At 43.0% G+C, this 14003-nt stretch overlaps 1 protein-coding gene across 2 annotated transcripts in view; it reads left to right on the top strand.

Annotated features, from left to right (window-relative positions):
- Positions 1 to 9711: 9711 nt before the first annotated feature.
- Positions 9712 to 14003, top strand: part of nt5c2a (5'-nucleotidase, cytosolic IIa) — a 78694-nt gene continuing 74402 nt past the window's right edge. The window contains exons 1-2 of one of the 2 annotated variants that reach the window (XM_043712881.1): positions 9712 to 9777; positions 10266 to 10399. The gene's annotated coding sequence lies outside the window, so the exon portion shown is untranslated. Of the gene's footprint in view, positions 10400 to 14003 lie in introns of both variants that reach the window. The other variant, XM_043712882.1, reaches the window with a different exon arrangement.

Here is a 14003-nt window from a genome sequence, read left to right on the forward strand (position 1 = left end):
GAATTTAGAATGACCTGCTATGCCACACACAGGTCCTACTTGTAGAATTCCCTATTAAACAACTGACCTCAGTTTTACTTCAGACAGGAAACCCCTCACACTTTGTAGATTTTGCGACCCCATTTCTCTTAATGACTAGTGCCTGACAGGATTGAGAGTGAAATTTATCAAATCCAGCATGTCCAGGTCTTTTAATTGTTGATACCTAGTTTCCGCTGGTAAATTGGTGTTAAAGTCTTACCTTCCCAGCCCCCTAAAGAAACAGTAAAATGATAAATGTGACTGATGTCAAGCGCAGTAACTCTCACCTCATCTCTGAAATTCAGCTCTCTTGATCCATGTTGAACAATGACAGTAATGAAGTCAGGAGCTGAGCAGCCCTGGTGGACCCCAAACTGATCTTCAGAGAGCTTGTATGCTATTTGACAGCACTGCCAGTGATATCTGCCATCATTTTGTTCATAAAGAGCAGGGCTCATTCACTTGTTTGGTGCTGCTATATTCACTCGGACGATGCTCAATTACAAAATGGAAGCTTGGACAATCAGATGGGGCTCAACAAATACTTGGTGAGAAAATTAATACAATGATTGTATTTATGATTTGAGATTCCTGTGCTTAGATTTTGAGGTCAGGCAGACAGAGTATGTCTGTACTTCTCAGGCTCTTACCAAGTTTTCCTCTGTAAAAGGCATTTTAAAAAATATTATCATTTATGGGATGAGGACATCGCTGGATAGGCCAGCATTTATTGCCCATTCCTAATTGATGTAGTAACTCAGCAGGGTCTGGCAGCATCTGTGGAGAGAAAGCAGAGTTAACATTTCGGGGCCAGTGACCCTTCTTTGGAGTAGCGTTGGGGTTTATGTCTTCCCACCATTCAGACAATGAATTCCAGACTTTCATCATCCTTAAGCTGAAAAATGTAATGCTCCCTGTTTAATTCTTTGCTACCAGTAACTGGTCCTTGCTATCCACATAGAAATTCCACAGAATTTTGTCCACCTCAACTAACTCTCCCCCACCCTCCTCTGTTCCAAAGAAAACATTGCAGCCTAATCAATCTTCCTTCTTCCTCAAAATTCTTCTCAGTGGTGACATAATGGTAATATCACTGGATTAGTAATCCAGAACAACATGAGTTTGCATCCCACCATGACAGATAGTCAAATCCAACAAGTACAACCTAGGAATTAATAGCGTGCCTAATGGTGACCATGTAATGATTGTCGTAAAATCTCATCTAATGCCCTTTAAGGAAGAAAATCTGCCTCCTCACTTGGTCTGATCCTACATGTGACTCCAGACCTGAAGCAACATGATTGACTCATATCTGCTCCCTGGGCAATTGAGGATAGTCAATAAATGCTGACCCGACCAGTGATTCCCACATTTCAGAAGCAAATGAGCATTCAAAAAAATCCTTTTATCCTCTCAGGTATAATCAGCTCCTTCCCATGATATAAGAATCAGAGTTGTAGACAGCACTCTCTATGCATTTTAATTTAAATGTTAGGCAGTTTTACCACAATCTCCAAGCTCTTGTACACTAAACCTCACCAAATTGTCATGGTCACTAGGCCATGTTGTCAGTGAACTGACAATTGATATAGCTCATGCAGCCCCCTTTTAATTTATTGTGGTTCAAGTTACAGCAGAGTAGCAGTTAAATGTTTCATTTTGTGGATTTGATGTTTTCACACAGCCTGGCTTTACTCCAATTACAGTAATTGGCTTCTGTATGCACTTTCACTTTATCCCTCCTTGGAATTCTCCATACTGGCTGTTCTTAGCCAGGCTGTTTTATACAGCTCAACATTCAAATATGGTGGTACATTAATTTTGAAAAATCGAAGGTTGCACAAAACAAAGACTTATGCTGAACACCTTTGAAATTCTTCTTACAAAACACTGCAGTTTCTCCCCATAGCTTGAATTCTCCACCTCCATATTTTGTTTGCAAACTCATAGTTTCAGGATTCTTACATGTCTGAATATATCTTTCTATAATCCACTTAGAGCCTAGAGCTGTACAGTCAGGTGACTTGTTGCAGCCATGCTTTTTTTAACTTTTATGTGAAAGTTATAGTTCCATTGTTCAAGAAGCACAGCAATATGGTTGACTCTCAACTGCCCTCTGGAGCAACCAGGGATTGCTGATAAATCTTGACCCAGCCAGTGACTCCAACAACTCATGAATGAATAAAAATAACCTTTGTCCACTATCCATTCTGCTTCCTTCCAGGATCTCTGGTCATGCACTACATGGTCCCTTTGTTCCTCTACACTTCACAAAATCCTATCATTTATTGACTATGTCATGCCCTAGTGTGTCTTCCCCTTATCAAGGAAAAGTAGCTCTACTACTAAAGCCTGCAGCATGGAAAATGGTCCTTTCTGTTAAAAATCTTGAGCAACAAAATCTCTGTAAAACTAAGAAAGTGGAAAGCAGGCAAATCTCTTCAAATTTTTTTGGCAAGAAAAATTGGAGCTGTCTTTTTAAATCTTTTAACTGGGGAATAGGTTTAATTTTTAAAATATTCACTAATGGAATGTGCATCGCTGGCTGGGCCAACATTTAGCCAACCACATTGCTGTGTGTCTGGATTCACATGTAGACCGGTCCAAGTGAGGATGGCAGATTTCTTTCCATAAAGAGCATGAGTGAACCAGAAGGGTCTTCTTTTTAATGATAATTGCAAGCTTTTTATTCCAGATTATTACTGAATTCAAATTTCACCATTGTTGTGGTGAAAAAAAAGGGAAGAAATATTTGCAGAAGAGACAGCAGGAAGGTTGTAGCCACAGACAGGATGTGAATATTGTGAAGGAGCCACACAAACAAAAAGGAAATGTGTTGAATGTGGAGAAACCACTGTTCTAACTGTAAGAAGCAGAATCACTTTGCATTCAAGTGTTTAGCTACAAAGATGAAAAGGAAGCCAATCAAGATGGCTGCTGGAGAGATGTCACCCAATGAGTCTGACAAACTGAGTTTCTGATGATTCTAACTTTATGCTATATGACAGGCTGGCATTGTCAGGTCTAAAGATGATAAATGGTTTGTGAGTTTAGAATGAAGGCTGCAGAAAGACAGCATCAAGCAAATGTGAAGTGTTGGATAGACGCTGGTGCAACATCATGGGTTTCACAGACTGTGTGAAGTTGCTGACCAATAATGAAAACTTCAGAGGATGGATTCAGGCTTTATGATGGGTTGATACTCATCCCAAGAGGACAAGTAAAGCTCTGAGCCCAATCCAATGTGAAGAACGAAGATCTGGAATTCCAGTTAGAAAGCGTTTTACAAAATCTACTCATGTGGCCAAACCAGGTTAGGATGACAGTTTTCCTTTACTAAAGGATGTCAGTGAACCAGAAGGGTTGCCGAAGCAGATCAAAAGATTTGGCTGATAATCCCACAAACACCAGAAGAGATTTTCAACATTTCACAGGCCACTAAACTAATGACTGTTAAAAAGATCCTAAAAGATTCCAAAGATGTCTTTACAGGTCTTCCTGGTGAACATCTTCTCAAAGTAGGTGAGAGTATGAGGACAACCCCACATCTGCCAGGTAAAGTTCCAGCAGCCTCATCTACAGCCTGAAGGACAAGATAGAGGAACCAATGGCCTATCAACCCAGGCAGCCCTAGAAAGAGGGAAAGAAGATAAACAGGATGAGATATCAGTTTTTAAAAAGCGAGTGATAGCAAGCGAAAGTAGAAGACACAGTCATCACTGAAAATCAGAGGAAAAATAGAATAGAGCAAGAAACAAAAGATGCAGCTGAAGATATCCAAAGTCAGGGACATAGGTCATATACTCACAATGATAGGACTTTGCAAGGATCTTGCCAATTTGAGAGCTGTAGCAGAGATGTAGCAACCATGAACATCCAGTCCATCCGCCATGACAAGGACCTCCAAGCCCTCTGTTTTTTCCTTGACCCCACTAGTGCCCTTCCACTGACACTCTTATTCGTTTGGTCCTCACCCTCAACAATTTCTCCTTCAAATCCTTCCACTTCTTCCAGCCAAAAGGGGTAGCCATGGACACCCACATGGGCCCAGCTATGCCTCTGTCTTTTTTATCAGCTATATAGAACAGTCCCTCTTCTGGAGTTACACCGGCACCACTCCCCACCTTTTCCTCCGCTATATTGAAAACTGCACTGGCACCACCTCATGCTCCCACGAGGAGGTTGAACAGTTAATCAACCAACACATTCCACCCTGACCTTAAATTTACCTGGACCATCTCTGACACCTCCCTCCCCTTCCTGGACCTCTCCAGCTCCAACAACAAAGACCAACTCAACACTGACATTTTTTACAAACCACTGACTCCCACTGTTACCTAGATTACACCTCTTCCCACCCAGCCTCCTGTAAAAGTGCTATCCCTTATTCCCAATTCCTCTGCCTCTGCCACATTTGTTCCCAGCAGGACAAGTTCCACCACAGAACACACCAGATGGCCTCCTTCTTTAAGTATCGCAATTTCCCCTCTCACGTGGTTGAAGATGCCCTCCAATGCATCTCATCCACATTCCTCACCTCCCCACTCGAACCCTACCCCTCCAAGGACAGAAGGACAGAACTCACCTGGTCCTCAACTTCCACCTCACCAACTTCTGCATAAATCACATCATCTGTCGACATTTCCACTACCTACAAACGGACCCCACCGCCAGGGAAATATTTCCCTACCCACCCCTATCTGCTTTCTGCAAAGACTGTTCCCTCTGTGACTATCTGGTCAAGTCCACGTCCCCTAACAACCCACCCTCCCCTCCTGGCAACTTCCCCTGCCACTGCAGCAATTGCAAAACCTGTGCCCACACCTCCCCATCATCTCCATCCAAGGTCCCAAAGGAGCCTTCCACATCCACCAAATTTCACCTGCACTTCCATACATGTTATTTATTGTATCCGTTGCTCCCGATGTGGTCTCCTCTACATTGGGGAGATAGGCTGCCTTCTCTCAGAGCGCTTCAGAGAACATCTCCTGGACACCCACACCAATCAATCCCATTGCCCCGTGGGTGAACATTTCAACTCCCCCTCTCACTCTGCCAGGGATATGCAGGTCCTGGACCTCCTCCATCACTACTTCCTCACCACCAGACACCTGGAGGATGAACGCCTTCGGACCCTTCAACCCCAGGGCATCAATGTGGACTTCACCAGTTTCCTCATTTCTCCCTCCCCCACCTTACTCCAGTTCCAACCTTTCAGCTCAGCACCATCCTCATGATCTGTCCCAACCGTCAATCTTCCTTCCCACCTATCTGCTCTACCCTCCTCTCCGATCTATCACCTTTACCCTCACCTCCATCCACCTATTGCACTCTCAGCTACCTTGTCCCCAGCCCCACCCCCTTCCATTCATATCTCTACATGTGTCTCCTGACCCACAGCAATGTGGTTGACTCTGAACTATCTTCTGGTATAGCCAATTACCTTTTTCCTTGATTGAATAAAAAAAAGCCCTGCCATTCCCAGAGTCATCACTAAAGTTAAACATTTTATCAAAGTATGCAGAGTCCCCATTTACCTATATTTGTAGGCCCAGGTTAATAGAAAACATGGACAAGCTGTCGCTACTAAACAAGAATGACTATTTACTGAAAATAAATATATTCCAGCAACAGGTAAGCAACTATGAACTGTCAATATATAACTACTAGTTAAAAGTCTAAACCCTTTATAAAACCACACCTATACATACAGAGACAAACAAAAAAGATTGGTGTTATGCATGGAGGGAAAAACTAGGAAGGCTGTCCAATGTCCTCTGGCCAGAGGGTTTGCTGAGATGATCCATCTGCTTACTAGGACTTGCTGTTCTTCAATCTGTCTTCTTCAGATATTTTCACTTTCTTGCATGAGACACAGAATGACTTGTTCACAAATTATTAAATTTCTGAATTATTAGTTAAAAACAATAGCTTACAGCAACTGGAGGGAGAGGATAACTGATGTTCTTCAGACTTCATTCACACGCTACAAAGTGTGCGACAAGTCAGGAGCTAACTACATAGTTGTTGACAGACAGATAACCTTTGTCATCCACAGCTGGTCACAATTCCTAAAATCAATCGATCAATCAGCCAAATCTCACTTTGTACATGCCCTCTGGTGCCATAAATTTGCCATCTCCCACTAGTTCAACAAGGCAGCAGTGCAAAGGGGTGGCATGGTGGCCCAGCGGTTGGGACTGCTGCTTCACAGCACCAGGATCTCAGGTTCAATTCGAGCCTCAGGTGACTGTCTGTGTGGAGTTTGCACTTTCTCCCCGTGTCTGCGTGGGTTTCCTCCGGGTGCTCCGGTTTCCTCCCACAGTCCAAAGATGTGCAGGTTAGGTGAATTGGCCATGCTATGTTGCCCATACTGTTAGGTACATTAGTCAGAGGGAAATGGGTCTGGGTGGGTGACTCTTTGGAGGGTCGGTGTGGACTTGTTGGGCCGAAGGGCCTGTTTCCACACTATAGGGAATCTAATCTAAAAAAAGACCATTTACAATAAGTTTTGGTAACTTGCTTTTAAAATGTGCAACAAGTCCTTTCGCAATCTTTGGTTTTCCTATTTCAGCCCAAAACCAAATATAGATAAAAATGAAAAGATACATTTTTTGCAGAATCATCAAACCAGCAGAGACACCGAATCTGCAAAATAAGTGTCTTGCTCTGATTAAGCATTCATCATGGGAAGGACACTCCCTGGGGAAGGATCATCATCCCAGGAATGAACAAATACTAGACAAACTGATAGTGACAAGTTGCACATATAAAATAACACTTTAGAGATAATGCATGGAATAAGGGTCCAGAGACTGATGAAAATGGGATAGCCTAAAATCATCATAGTTTTCTTGATGTGTGATAATGTTTCTATGTATACCATAATACTGTAATACTAAATGTATTGGATAATTTGGGCAATTCGTGATTGCAAATATTAGCTTGTGCAACTTATTTTATGAAAAGGGGATGTTCGGAGAATTACATTTTCACATAGAGTCCTGGCTGGCTTGCTGAAGTCATGTCATCGGGAAATAGTAGTGGAGTGATGTCACTGAACCAGTAACCCACAAGTAACCTAGGTGACCTGTCTCTTTAAGTCTTTCACGAAAGGTGGATCTGTCCCTTTAGTTCCTTCAATGGGAAATAGAGAGTTGTTTCTTTAAATCTTCACTGTGTAAGGACTGTGTCTTTTTAAAATTATTTATATCTTTAAAAACTGTGGCCTGCAATTAGAAAGAACTCCTTTTATAAACTGGGATTTACCAGGATGGCTGCATAAGTTCACAGCAGAGAATTTGATTTCTGTTGTGAACACTTTTTCTGTCTGTGGGTTCCTACAATGTACAGACGATCAGAAGCCAAGGAGTTGTTTACAAGGGATACTGTTTGGTCCTCAGCTAAATAAGCAGGTTGGAATTGGAAACAATTTAAAGCAACAGACAAAGAAAGATAGAAAGACACAAAATGTGTGTAATTGTTTTCTTAGGCAGAAACATTCAGTTTAACCTTGAAGAAAACCAGTTATCTTTCCTGCAGCAGTTGCTGTGAACCAGTAGCTCTGTGCTTCTCATTAACCAGTGGAATGCTGCAGAGAAAGGCAACTGAACACCATGGGTTTGGATGGCTGAAGAAGGACCATTTCAACAACTGAATTGGGAAGAAGAGACCACTGAACTGACCTTTTAAGTTTTTTCCAACGTTGCCAATAATCTATTTTGCCCACTTCTTTTTCTGCATACAATGTGCGTGTGTAAGGGGAGGGGGAGGCAGTTATAAGGAGTTTAGGGTTTCAGTTAGTAGCGTTACATTTTTGCAGTTTATGTGTGTTTATCTGTAGCCATAGTCTAACTATTTATAATAAATAACAATTCTTGTTTAATACAGGAACATTGTCCGTGTCTTCTATTAACCTTAATCTGGAACGCAGGTAAATTGGGGTACTGTGTGTTCTTCAAAATAAACTATAACATTTGGTATGACTCTGGGAATAGCAAGTCTCAATTTATAATATGTTACCCAGTGGGTTGTAACAACGGAAATAAGCGGACCCATCTGTTTAAATACTTCATTGGGATAGGGGAGGGGTGACAGTCTCCTTAAATTCTTCACTGGGAAATGAAGACCTATCTCATTAAAAGCTACACACGGAAAGAGGGCCTGTCACTTGAAGTCCTTCCCAAATAATGAGGGCCTGTCTCTCTAAATCCTTCACTGGAAAGGGTGGGGTTTTTCTCTTTAAATCTTTCACTAGGAAAGATAACCTGTCTAATTAAATCCTTCACCGGGAAATTGGGGCCTGCCTCTTTAAATCTTTCACAGGGAATGGGACCTATCTTTTTGAGCCCTTCACGGAAAAGGATGGATCCTTTCTCTTTCAATCTTCCCTGGGAATGGCAGGCCTTTCACTTTCCATTCTCCACTGAGAATTAGGGCCTGTATATTTAAATCCTTCTCAGGAAACGGTGGGGCCTGTGCCTTTCAATCCTTCACTTCCTCTATCTTTAAATCTTTCACTGGGAATAGGGCCTGTGTCTTTAAATCCTTCACTGGCAATGGTGGACTGTGTATTTAAATACTGCAGTGGCAATGGGCCCTGTGTCTTCAAATCTTTCACTGGGAATGGGGGCCTGTATTTTTAAATCTTTCACTGGGAATGGGGGCATGTATCTTTAATTTCTTCACTGGGAATGGGTGCCTGTATCTTTAAATCCTCTACTGGGAATGGGGGCCTGTGCCTTCAATTCCTTCACTGGAAATGAGAGCCTGTATCTTTAAATCCTTCTCAGCGAATGTTGGCCTGTATCTTTAAACCCTTTATTGGGAATAGAAGACTGTATCTTTAAATCCTTCATTGGGATTGGGGGCCTGTGTCTTTAAATCCTTCACTGGGAATGGGAGCCTGTATCTTTAAATCAATCACGGGAAATAGGGCCTGTATCTTTAAACCCTTTATTGGGAATAGAAGACTGTATCTTTAAATCCTTCACTGGGATTGGAGGCCTGTGTCTTTAAATCCTACACTGGGAATGGGGGCTTGTGTCTTTAAATCTTACACTGGATAAGGGGCCCTGTGCCTTTAAATCCTTTGCAGAGAATGTGGGTCTGTATCTTTAAGTCCATCAAAGGGAATTGGGGGCACATGTCTTTAAATCCTTCACTGGGAATGGGGACCTGTGTCTTTAAATCTTTCACTGGGAATGTGAGCATGCATCTTTAAATTCTTCACCGGCAAAGAGGGTCTGTGTCTTCAACTATTTCAAATACTTCACTGGATATGGGGGTCTGTGCCTTTAAATCCTTCACTGGGAATGGGGGGGGGGCATGTATCTTTAAATTCTTCATTGGGAATGGGGGCCTGTGTCTTTAAATCCTTCACTGGCAATGGTGGACTGTGTATTTAAATACTGCAGTGGCAATGGGCCCTGTGTCTTCAAATCTTTCACTGGGAATGGGGGCCTGTATTTTTAAATCTTTCACTGGGAATGGGGGCATGTATCTTTAATTTCTTCACTGGGAATGGGTGCCTGTATCTTTAAATCCTCTACTGGGAATGGGGGCCTGTGCCTTCAATTCCTTCACTGGAAATGAGAGCCTGTATCTTTAAATCCTTCTCAGCGAATGTTGGCCTGTATCTTTAAACCCTTTATTGGGAATAGAAGACTGTATCTTTAAATCCTTTGACAGGCGGGATTCGGGGGAGAGAGACCGGGGACCGGAGGGAGATCGCTGTCCCCTCACCCTCCTTCCCGAGTGAGGAGGCACTGCGCGACGACTGGGGGCACTTCTCTTCGAGTCTGGGGTGTCCAATCCTGGCTCCATCTGCTGCCGGTTCCCGCCCCACACTGCCTCACCCGTCCGCCGGTCAGCCACTCAGGCTGCGGGCCCGGGGTGAAGCCAGGGGGGTACCGTTGGGTCTAAGGGGCGGGGCGGTTTCCATGGACTGAGTACCCGTCCCCTCCCGATCCGATCCAGTCTAAGGGGGTTTGTCGATGTGCTCAGTCCTCCCTCCCCCAGACTGAGGAATAGCATCTGTCTCTTCCCCTTCTCAATCCAATGGCTCTGTCCTCCCTGCATCCCTCATACTGAGGGGAGTAGGGGGACGTCCATGTACTTTCCCATCCCAGTCACTGGGGGGGTAAAGTAATTTTAGAAGGAAAAAGTTCCTGTGTCACTTACTCAGATCTGCCTCACAGCTAAATCTCTTTGTAAAATCTGTACTTCACTCCACTCCTCTCCAGAGATTTTCTCATTGCACTGTGGCACAGTTTGGAAGCAGTCAGAAGCTGTTCTCTCACCTGATCCTGAATTTGAAATTGGAAGACGATCTTTTGCAGTGGCTAACTCTACACTTGATGTACGGCTGGAGTTTGGGGTATGCTAAATAAATGTACATTTAAATTCTGTTTTTTGTTGACATTTTAACTGTGATTGTTCTATAACTGGATCAGTAACTGCTTGAGCTTAACTCTCAATGTGACATTTTGAGAATTTTTTGTTTTATGTGGACATGACTGCAAGGCTCCCATTTGTTGACTTCCTCAATTGTCCTTGAACTGAATGGTTTGCTTGACCATTTCAAAGGGTGTTTAGGAGTCAGTGACATTGTTATTGATCTGTCGTCTCATGTAGGGGAGACTAGTTAATGATGACAGATTTTGTTCCCTAAAGGAAATTTGTGAACCATTTGGGTTTTACAACACAGTGATGAATTCAGCAATGGTGATTGGGAAACTGGTTTTATATTCCAGATTTATGTGCATTTCAATTCCATCAACTGCTTTGGTAGCCTCAAGAGTTTGAATTCTGTTAAGAATTCGGTAATCATGACCATGAAAGTTGTCATTGTCATCAAAACCTAGTTGTTTGGTTGATGAGATTTTAGGGAGGAAGCCAGCTGTCCTTTATCAAATCTGTTCCATATATGATTCAGTCCCTTTATTAATCATTCTGAGCTAACCCACTAACGTTTGAAAGGCAGCTAGCAATGGACAATAAATACCAGCTTGGCCAAATATATAGACACTTTACAATTAATGGAGAAAATGATCCATGAGGTCTTTCGTTGTGTTCAGTGTGCTACTGAAATGTATGAACTAAGGAAGGTCGTGGGTTTGAGCCCTAGTGTGTGCTAGTCTTTGGGTGACCAGATAAGGTGAGAGGAGTTATACATTGGCTCAGGGTTTCTGCATGTGACAAAGATCTTGCATTTCTTTAGATCGCAAAATGCTGTCAAATGCTTCCCATTCAGTTAATTTGTTTGTGCAGTCCTTATCTGGAAAAGAACAACAAAGAATGTCCAATGGGCATGTTAGGTAAACACAAATTCAGTTCTCCTCTGGGCCCTTATTCTTTATTTATCATGATCTGGGCTCCAGTGAAACTCTACCCATGTCAGTGTTGACAGCACCAAGTGTTAAAAATAAATAGTGGATAGAATCATATAATCCCTACAAAGCAGAAAGAAGCTATTCAGCGCATTGATCCACACTGACCCTCCAAAGAGCATCCCACCCAACTTCAACCCCATCCCTCATCTTATACCTGCAATCCTATATTTACCATGGCTAATCCACCAAGCCTACACGTCCCTGGACACTACTGACAATTTAGCGTGCCAATTCGCCGAACCTGCGCATCTTTGGAGGAAATCCGGGGCACCTGACAGAAACCTACGCAGGCACAGAGGTAATGTGTGAAATTCACATAGATTGTCATCCAAGGCTTAAACCAACCTTGATCCCTGGTGCTGTGAGGTGGCGGTGCTGTGAGGTGGCAGTGCTAACTGCTGTGGACATGGAAGCTGAGAGCGATAAAAGTTGAATGCAGTTATTAAGATCATCCTATTCTTAATGAGCAGGCTATCTTTTCTCTGAATCAAACATTTTAACACAAGGACCAGCAGGTATTCTCGAAATTTGGGTCTGAGGTCATTCACATGTTTTTTGGGTCTTGATCAAAAGGTAAAATGGTAGAGTAGTCTGTGTGTGGGACATCATAGTTTTGGATCTGTGATTCACCACTCATGGTTTTCTAATCTAGGTGGTTGTATACAGCTTTGCTCTCAGAAGGAGGACTTGCCAGAGGCCAGCCATCATGAGCTGATCCCCTAATCCGACGTAGCCACTGTAGATCTGCATTGCAGAGTTTCCCTGAGCTAAGGAGTGTGTGTACCTTGACACGGTGCAGAGGAGCATCAGCTCAGACTGCAGTACTGCTAATTGCCTGAGGTTCAATAGTGGCAGTTAATGGATAGTGTACAAAGTGTACTGCATAGGGAGTGGAGAGGTTTCCAGAGGAATTGACATTACAGCACAATAAACATTTCATTGATATGGCATAATTAATACTTTTGAGGAGAGTAATGAAAGAGCTATAAATAATGACACATCATTTGCCCTTGAGGCTTTTAGATCGCTTATTATCAGTTGAGGGTTCGTAGCCTTAATTACAGCACTTGCATAGTTTATTTACTATGTAATTCTATTGTGGGCTAGTGTCACAACCCAGAATAGTGTTGATGTCATTCTGTTCTGAGTACCACTAAAAGGAGCTATATATAGATAAAAATCTGCTTTCCTGGGTGACGTATGATTCCAGTCCCATTGGAGCATTGCTGAATCTTATTCACCTTCTGAAATGGTCTAACAAGCATGATATCAGCAGTTTAGGAAGATGGCCCAGCTTACAATGCCCACAAATTGAACTTTACTTTGATGCGCACACACACACACACACCCCTCTGTATGCTGATATACTTGCCTAGCAGATGATCACCTATTCACAGTTGCCCTGTCTGCTGTGGAGCAAAAGTTGTCATCTCTTCCTTTATGGTTTACACTTCTACACAAAGCAGTGTAGGTGCTCTGATTTCATCCCACTGTCCAAAGTGTAGGTTAGTTGGATTGGCCACGGTAAATTGAGCATAATGTTCAGGGATGTGCTGGCTAGTTGAATTAGCTCTGCGAACTGCAGGGTTGCAGGGATAGGGTAGGGGATTGGGTCAGGATGCTTTGCTCTTTGGTGGGCTGGTGTGGACCCGATGGGTTGAATGGCCTGCTTCCAGTTAATTAAGATAATCTTTATGCTAGGATTTCATAGAATCCCTAGAATATGATGACATTTACATTCAATTTAAAAAAAAAAGTCTGGGATTTTAGAAACCAGTCTTGGTGATAATTATTATAAAACCATTGTCAGTGAATGTCTGGTACAATAATATCCTTTTTGGGAAGGAAATCTGCCATCCTGAGCCGGGCCTACGTGTCACCCCAGCAATGTGGCTGATTCTTAACACATCTCAAATGGCTGAGCACTCCACTCAGTTGAAGGGCACTTGGAAGCAGACAATAAATCAGTGACTAGGAGAAAGTGAGGACTGCAGATGCTGGAGTACCAGAGTTGAAAAATGTAATGCTGGAAAAACACAGCAGGCCAGGCAGCATATGAGGAGCAGGAGAATCGACATTTCGGGCATAAGCCCTTCGTCAGGAATACAGCTTGTTTTTTTCGAAGTGGGAGGATTCGAAGGAGGTTTAAACTTGGCGAATCTACTACCTTTGCAGGCAAAGCATTCCATATCCTTACTACTCTCTGAGTACAGAAACTACCTCTGACATCTGTCTTATACCTATCTCCCCTCACTTTCAAGTTGTGTCCCCTCGTGTTTGCCGTCCCCATACTTGGAAAAAGGCTCTCCCTGTCCACCCTATCTAACCCTCTGACTATCTTGTATGTCTCTATTAAGTCACCTCTCAACCTTCTTCTCTCTAATGAGAACAGCCTCAAGGCCCTCAGCCTTTCCTCGTAAGACATTCCTTCCATACCAGGCAACATCCTAGTAAATCTCCTCTGCACCCTTTCCAAAGCTTCCACATCCTTCTTATAATGCGGTGACCAGAACTATACACAATATGGCCGTACCAGAGCTTTGTACAGCTGCAGCATAACCTCCTGGTTCCGAAACTCAATCCCTCTAT

The sequence above is a fragment of the Chiloscyllium plagiosum genome, chromosome 22 (assembly GCF_004010195.1).
Source record: "Chiloscyllium plagiosum isolate BGI_BamShark_2017 chromosome 22, ASM401019v2, whole genome shotgun sequence".
Taxonomy (NCBI): Eukaryota; Metazoa; Chordata; class Chondrichthyes; order Orectolobiformes; family Hemiscylliidae; genus Chiloscyllium; species Chiloscyllium plagiosum.